The sequence below is a fragment of the Hibiscus syriacus genome, unplaced genomic scaffold (assembly GCF_006381635.1).
Source record: "Hibiscus syriacus cultivar Baekdansim isolate YM2019G1 unplaced genomic scaffold, ASM638163v2 tig00112293_pilon, whole genome shotgun sequence".
Taxonomy (NCBI): Eukaryota; Viridiplantae; Streptophyta; class Magnoliopsida; order Malvales; family Malvaceae; genus Hibiscus; species Hibiscus syriacus.
In genome coordinates, this window is record NW_024063296.1 from 1,443,220 (window position 1) to 1,452,493 (window position 9,274).

A 9,274-nucleotide genomic window follows, 5' to 3' on the forward strand; every position below is an offset into this window, starting at 1 on the left:
AAAGATATCATGTGCATACAAAAACATGGACTACTACCGTTAATATCAACAATGCTTTAGAAATTGTTTGTTGAATTGCCAGAATACTACTTTAAATTATAGGGAAGAGGCTTTAGCTCAAGGGTGAGTGGCTCTCTAATAGATGGTCGATGAGCTTGAAGGTCAGGATGGCAGCTCTAATGACTCAAATTATTGTATATTATTTTCTTCAAATTCCTTTTTTCTTCAATTCCTCATTATTGTTTAATTCATTGATTGTTACAACATTGCCTGCAGAAATATCAAGGCTATGGTAATTATATCAATATTACTGCACAAAAACATCAATAATATCAACAGAGTAACATTTAACATTATTATTTTTCATAAGATAAATTATTTAAAACAAAGTAATGTGCTCATCATTAAGCGTGTCGTAAGTTTCTCTCTTTTCGACATTAAAACTCGTCTGGTAGAAAGGAAAGGTTAACTAAGTATAGTTGAGACATAATTGTCTACTTCACAATCTAATATGATGAAATAGGTGGGGAAAATAAATTTTTCCAAACGAACTAGAATATTTTCCACAGTGCCACTAGAATATATGATAGAACGATCAACAAGTTGAAGAATCATGGTGGTGGGCCTTGCTTCTCCACTTTCAAACTTCCTAAAAATTGATAAAGGCATAAAATTCATGCTAACACCTTAGTCATATAATTTTTACCTATAAATTGATCATCAATAATGCAAGGAACACTGAAACTCCCTAGATCCTTAAGTTTTGGTGGCAAACTTGTAGCCATGATACTACATCCTTTGGTAAGTGCAACATTTTCAAATTCTTCAGTCCCCTATTCTTAGAAAGAACTTCCTTCAACTTGATGTATTAGGATTTTGTTCTAACGCATCAATTAACAAAATGTTGATTTTCAATTGCCTTAGGACATCAATGAATGCTTTGTTCTACTGATCTTCTTAGTATTGAATTGTTGGGGAAATACTGGTGGAGGCCTTGGATTTGATTGTCAAAGAATCGATGGTGGTATTACAAATGGTAGTGTTTTTAGCATTGCTATTGTAATGTTCTAGAATTACTACACTATCTTGCATCATTTGTTGTATCATCCACAGTGGTTTTTTAAATTTTTGACTTTATCTTTCTGTCCATGTCTCTCATCATTTTTCTTCTTAAACACTTCAATCGACTTCCTAATATTAAGGTTACTTTGTGTAGTGATAGCCTTGCAATGCTCGTGTAGTGATAGCCCTGCAATACTCGTTACATTGGCCTTTCCCATGTGCCTTAGGAACTTTAGTATCACTTAGCAAAATAATTGGTCTATTGCTCATAGCATTAGCTAATTGGCCTATTTGTTTCTCCATGGCTCTTTGCGATGCTCTCTGAATTTTAATTACGGATTCATTTGAAATGTATTCCTTCAAAAAGGTTTAAATAGAAGTTATGGAGGAAGCATGATTAGACTATTGTCCTTGATAATTTTGTTGGTTATGGCATTTTTGTTGTTGAGACGTTTCTCTGCCCAGTGACGGAGAGTGCAAATAGTACACCTTAGTTTAACTAGTCTCGAAAAAGTGAGTGTTTATCTTCCTTGAATCAGATGAAACACTAAATTATAGAGTTGCCACCAATCTTTTAATGTGGTGAGATTGGTTACCAAAATATTATATTATTCTAATAAAATTCCTAAGAATAATATTAAAATAATACAACAAAGGGTCTGTTTACCAAAAAAATGAGTTCGCGAGTCGATTACGTATGGGGAAGGATTAGCATCCCCACAACGCCCAAAAACTGGTACCAGTGCTTATTAATTAATTTGCCTTTACAATAAAATTTATAAATTTATTTTTAATTTTATACAAATAAATAACAGGAATATCATTTCACACCAATAACCATTTTAAAATACCTCCTTAATTAATTAAGAAGATATTTAATGATCTATTGTATGAAATAATATAACTTAAATACAAATATATAAAATAATTATTAAAATATCAAAATATCATATTATCAATGCAAAGGTTACAAATTTTAGGTAAAATATAAATAACCCAATAATAATTTTTAATATTAAAAATAAAGGGATTAAATTATAAAATATTAAAATATAGTGGTTAGATTGTAAAATAATAAAATTATCTCTAATTCAAAGTATTATAAACTATATACTAATAATATATTTAACCATATATATTAATGTGGGATTATAATATAAATTATTAATATTTAAGGGACTAAATGGATATTTAACCTAAATATATGTAAATATACGATCGGGGATTAAAATAAAATTAAATAAATGCAAAACCCGAATTAAAATGAACCAAACCTGATTCTGATGACCATAATATGATATTACAAAACTAGAAGGACCTTGCATGTAATTTACCTGTGTAAAAATTACAAAGATACCCTCTTATGTAAGGGTAATCTCTCTCATTTCTCTCTTTTTCTTCTCTCTATAAGGAAAGAGAAGCTCTCCCTTCTCTCTAAAACATCCCACTGGAGGGATGACTGCCCACCGACCGACCGGTAGAAACCATACCGACAACCGCCGCCGGCCACCACCCACGGTGGCCGTAATTCACAAACTAGCCAAAATATAGATTGTAACTCCCTTAACCCAAATACCCTTCTTTTCTCTAAAAACCTTCCAATCACCAGAATGATATTTACCACTGCCCACCGACCGACCGGTAGAAACCATAACCGACAACCGCCGCCGGCCACCACCCACGGTGGCCGTAATTTCACAAACTAGCCCAAAATATAGATTGTAACTCCCTTAACCCAAATATACCCTTCTTTTTCTCTAAAAACCTTCCAATCAGCCAAGATATGATATTTTACCTTTAGTTCTCTCAACTTTCAGAGGACGTTCAGACTTCAACGATGGTAAACTTCTTCACTCTCTTCTTTCCTCGCTTTCGAATGGCTATTGTTGGTTGTTTCTCTTGCTTGCCTCTTTTTTTGGTTTATTATTCTCTCCTTGTGTGTTGTTGCTTGTAGGAATAGGGTTTATATAGCCCCTGGAAACCGGCCACAATGATGAATTCTTCAGTGAGTTATCGGACCTACGGTTGTGACTCACCATAGACCGATGAGTTGTACGATCAATATTCATCTTCTGGATCCTTCTATTGGAGGCGGTGGCAACGTTGGATTGGAGCAGTGGAGGCGGTGGCCGAACATAGCCCTAGGGTTATGATACCCTAGGGTTTCTTCAAGAAGAAATATGGATCGTTGGATCTCTCCAGATCCGACGGTTGGGATCATCGGTGGCTTTTGAAGAAGATGAAACCCTAAAATATATTTAGGCCTTCTCAAGCCTTCTTGTTGTTTGGGCCTACATCGGGTCATAATCTGCTTCTGGGCCTCCGGATTTGTATTTGTCTCAGGTCAACTAGGTAAAATCCGGGTCTTTAATAGTAACTAGGCCTCCGAGTTTTCTGTAATATTGGGCCTTTGTAATAATAATATAATAGTATATTAATATAATAATAAATATATTATATATAATAAATATAAACGACACTTGAATGAAAACAACTGTCGACATCTGCCCCTCTTTGCATATTTTTGTGTTAACAAGAATAAAACAAAGATAAAAAGACAAGAAGTTTTCGTCGAGTGGACTTCATGCTTTAATAGGGAATTCGTTCCACTACTCTTTCGTGGAGTTAATAAAAAGTGTAAACATCCTGTCCAAAGGCCTGACAGATGGCCATAAGGACTTATCATCTTGCTCAAAAGACTGACAGATGACCCTAAGGATTTAAACATCATTCTCGAAAGACTAACAGATGACCCGAAGGATTTACAAATTCGTGGGGAATAATTTACTAGGTAAGAAACTTCTTACTTTTCAAAAATTTCATTTTCCAGAACATTAAATGAGAAAATTTGAAAATCTCTATCTCATTTTCATACGAAAATCATATGTGAACATCCTACCCAAAGGTTTTATGGATTGTCCTAAGGACTTATCATCTTGTTTGAAAGACTAACAGGTGACCCTAAGGTTTTAAACATCATGCTCGAAAGACTAACAGATGACCCGAAGGATTTAAAATTCATGGGAAATAATTTATTGGGTAAAAACTTCTTACTTTTCAAAAATTTCATTTTCTAGAACATGAAATGAGAAACTTTGAAAATCGTTTTCTTATTTTTCAAACAACTTGTTGATTGGGCATGTCCCAAAAATAATGCTTCTTCTGTAGATTGAGTTCATCTATTCTTCAGATGTATGACTCTCCTATCATGATTCCTTCATTTGGGATTTGAATTCTACCTTCCATAAGGTATTTTGTCTCTGCATCTTCATGTGAGAAATGTATTTATGTAAATGCAATCAAATATATCAATGTAATGCATTTCTTTTATGTAAATGATGTTCTTATGAATGCAAAATGTTGATTTAATATTCATTTAACTTTAAAGTTTGATCTAATTCTATTTGATCATTCCTTTCTAGGGTTCACTTCAGTCATCAGTGTAGCAGCTTAAGCTATCAAGCTTGCGTTTATGAAGAACCATCTGGTCAACTTATATCTTTGTGTTTTCTTTGTCTCAATTTGCATGAAAATCTCAGAAGAACTATTTCATGGGACTCTTGCCATATTCATAATTATGATCTTGTTACCTCATTTTGTCATTGATAAAACCAGTTGTCTTTACATGAATTTGTGTAGAAATCTGATAAATCTTTCATTTTTGAAAAGAGAACCTATCATCTTTGCAGAATGTAGATGTAAATATGCTAAACTCAGCAGAGATTAATCAGGATATCAACATCTATTCTGATTTTACTCTTGAAACACATCACAAGGAGGATTTATCCTAATTCCTTTCATGTCTCCACATCTAATCAGATATAGAACAAGGTTTTTCAAACCATATCATGTTCAGATGTTTAACAACAACCTATTGTTCAACCTTAGTTGGCTCCACTAGTTTCTTATTGTTAAAGTTCCAGCATTTCTTTGTGGAAGAAACCTTCATCAATTTTTATTTATGAATCTTGGGGTTGAAGACAAACTTCATCTTTGAATTAGTAATTGAGAATACCACATGATCGCAACATTAGCTCAGTATCATAATTATTGGTTCGTAAAACATTTAAAAATGCATTCATCCTTTTATGTGGTTTCTGCCTAGATTTCTCAATCAGTGAACTCTTTCTGTTTTGCTGGAAATATTTGTTCAAATCAAAGACCTTTCTGAAGGATGAAATGGGTCTTCAGCGTGGCCCAGTACTTGCTTCTTATTGATGTGAGCCTTCAAAATGCCTCAGTATTCCAAGTTGTAAGGCTTACTCTAATTTCCAATGGATTGAATCTCATGATCCTTACGAGGTCCAACTTTGATAATGCCCATTGTGGACACTTGTGGTTTTCTTGATGCCAAATCTCGTAATATGAATGCTCTTATTCTTCTGATAGAAATGTTTGAGATATGTGCCTCTTTCAAATGAGGTGATCATATTTATTTTGACAGGTTGTCACACAGGGAATATTATAAGTCCAATTCCCCAGACTTTTGGTTTCTCAGGCCACTTGCTTTCAAGAATGTGAAATGATTCCTCATTTTGGCCTCGTTTATTCATTTTTTTCCAATAGAGGTAGAATATGCATCAACTTTCTTCAAGAACCTTTCTCATTTAAGACTGTCTTGTTTGAAAATATTTTTATTTCTTTCTTTATCAAAGAATGAAAGAATTTTGAAAAAGTTTTACTCAATTCAGACTCACAATTGAATCAAATCATAAAACATTAGTTTAATGAATATCAAATAAATCAACTATTATTTTAAATCTTTCAAAAATCATAGTCCTACAACAAGTACTAAAATTATTAAATGATTTAAGGTTTAGGTTGATTCTGGTAAAGTAAAGTCTTTCAGGTTGGTCTAGCGTATATGTCACTTTGAGCATCCACGAAGTGGTTGCTATGCTCATCTCATAGAGATACTTCTTGGTTCCAGACTCTCAGGAACGTCTTTGGGATGTGCAATACTTCATTAAGAGCATTGGATCGTCTCTTATGTCATTGTTGCACCATTCAATATTCGAGCTGCCTTTTTAGGTTTTTAACTCGAATTCTCCTTTGGCTTCAAGACGTTATTAAAAATTTACATCTTAAACCCTCTTTTTTATATCATCAATTAAAGATTTTAAAAAACCAATTTTTGCAAATAAAAATCAATCCTGAGAAGCGGAATGAAATATGAAGATAGTCTCTTTTACTTACAAATCCATGTATGATTAGAATGGACTTTCAGGGACGTAACATAGGCTAGGGCTCATGGTTAAGAAAGAAAGGGATAAAAGGCCCAAACAAGTGTTTAAGGGTAATTGACCAATGATCAATTATTCTGATGCCTTCAATCATGCCTTGCTTGACTTGGATCATTTCTTTTCTGGGTCCCTTATATCTCCAACATTTCTTGTGTTTCTTATTGAATATGAATCTGCGAACTGATTGCACTTGATCAATTGTAGCTGAAGCTCAATGAGTCACCCATCTTGATTCAATTTCTTTTTTTTCTCTTTTCATCTCTTTTTTTTCTTTTTTTTTTTTTTTCTTCTTTGATGGATGAGTATAACACTTCAATTTCTTTTAGCATCTTCTTTCGGGTTGAATCAGAAGAAAAATAATTCAGGTTCAAATGGGGACAACAAAGGATATATTTTTCTTCTTTTTACGAAGGGATAAATAAAAGAAGGCCGTTCATCATCTCATACACAAAAATCTTTGTAAAAAGAGGTATCCCCAGGGGATGAATATTCAGAATTAACTTTTATTTACATGAAAACTGTGTAATTAATGCATGATATAATTATTTAAATCAATCCCTTTATTTCTTCTTCTTGTTTCAAGCATACCACAATTACTCGAACTTCTCTTCAATAAGTTGATCTATGATGGCCCATCTTATCTCTTCTTGCAGGAAGATTCGTAGATAATTGAAAATTTAGTACTTTTGAGGTCTTTTGGTTTCATTATTATGCCAATTTTGTATTTGGAAGGACAAAGGTGCGACTTTTGAAGTCATGTATATAGTGGAAGGTAGTGTTATAAACCAATCAACTTTACTTGAGACAGTAAACATATGGATTTGGTATCTCCAAAAACAGATAGAGGCATTACTTCAAAGTCTCAGATAAATGTAGGGTCAGATTTGGTTGGTAAGGACCAAGAATAGATCAGGTAATTGTACGGAATATGAGAGGTCTAATTTTACCACTTTCCAAAGATCTATAACTCTTGAAAAATTAAAAGACATTTAATTTACATTATACTCAAAAATTTCAAGATTAAAATTTGATTCTTTGCTCATAACCATAAAACCAACACAATTTTATTTATTACCAAAAAGGAGGAGAAAGGAACACAATATATTCAAAAAAGATGCTACAAAATAAGACAAAGCTCCATGACTGATGAAATGATCTCTTTTTTTTATTAGGATGCCCCATTACTCATCTGATGGGATAACAATTGACTTAATCATGCTTTGATGCCCCACTTGAGTTTGTCATCCATTGTTCCAATAATTCTCGTGTCAATGTTCCATTGTCAACAAGCATCTCTATCTCCTTTAACAGTGGTCTACAATTCCCCGTAGAATGCCCAGATACCCCCAAATGGAAATCACAAACACTATCCTGATCATAACTATGAGCAGAAGGGTTTGGTGGTACTTTCGTTGGCCTCAGTGTGATGTATTAACTTTAACCAAATGAGGGTATAAATCTGAGATAGAACTTGGAACTCCTTCAAAGTATTTTTTGATCGTGTGATTTTCTTTGGTTGGTCCGAACCACTAATTGCTCATTTTCTTTTACGGTTACGGGACTTTTGATGTGACATTCATTCACATCATCAGCTTTCGCTTTTTGATCAGGTGGGCTTTTGGATGTGACTTTTAAGTTCTTCTTTGATTGCATTTTCAATCAATCCACTTGTCACAAGATACTTAAATCCATCCTTTGAACTTGCCAGCATTAACTCATAAAATGAACTGGAAGGGAATCATGAAACATATATGATATCTCTTCTTTTATCATGGGAGGTTGAACTTGTGCTACCATTTCTCTCAATCTTAAGGAATATTCTTTAAATCTTTAATTGGTTTTCATCCTTATTTCTTGAAGATCCTTACGCTGGGAGATAAGCTTTTAACATATCGATATTGTCCCAAAAAATGCATCAGCTAAATCAACCAATCTTAATCTATTCTCGGTCAAAATGATTGTATCATATACTACTGTTGGCCCAACGAAAATATCATGAAATGAGTAAATTAACAAATTATCAAAATTTAGGTACCCTTCCATTTTTCTGAAAATATTCTTAGGTGGACTAGGGGACGACTGTGCCATCATATTTTCAAAAACGTGCATCCTGAATTTATGGGGTATGACCAAATTTCTAACCAAACTGAATTCTCTTGCTTCTAGTTCTTCGTGAGAGACATTAACACCTTTCATAGCTCTGATTGCTTCCTGCACCTACTTGAATTCTTCCTCATATTATGCATAGTTAATGAGGTTATTCTTTATGTTCGAGTGGGATGCCCCAGGGTATGTTATCATCCAATGCATTAACCTGATAGCATTGTTGTTCTTTAACAATCATCTCTTCTTCATTAGCAGTCCTAGTTTCCATTACTTGGACCATATGATTCGATCCATCTTGTAGAGATCCAATGTTTTATTACTCGTATCTTGATGTAACCCGTCAAATTGTTCTCGCAGCTGATCTTGTAATCCCTCATGTGATTGCCCCATTGTTTCCATGATTATGGCACAATAATATGAATGAATGATCTCGGTTTTACTGTTACAAAACCTTTCATGAATTATTTACATGTGTGTAGCAATATTTAATAATAAAATGCAAATGCCAAAATACAAAATGGGAATGCAAAATGTGCAATGCAAATGTATGTATGCAAAAAGGTATCATTCAAGAGTGATCATCTTAAAACAACTTTTATTGAACACAAAAGTTTCAATACATCAAACAAACTTTACATATAAGGGATTTCTTTTACTCCTAATTTTTTTATTTCCCTCAAAAGCCAAATTAATTTCCACTGTGCTCAGGTGTTGAGTTGTCAATCTACTTTAACTCTTGCGTAAATCCAGCTAAATCAACCAGTTATGAGCCATTACTTGCCTAGGCATGAACTTCCTTTATGACATTATCTTTTTCCTTCAGCTTATATGTCAATTCCTGGATTTTTAAACAATATGTTCAG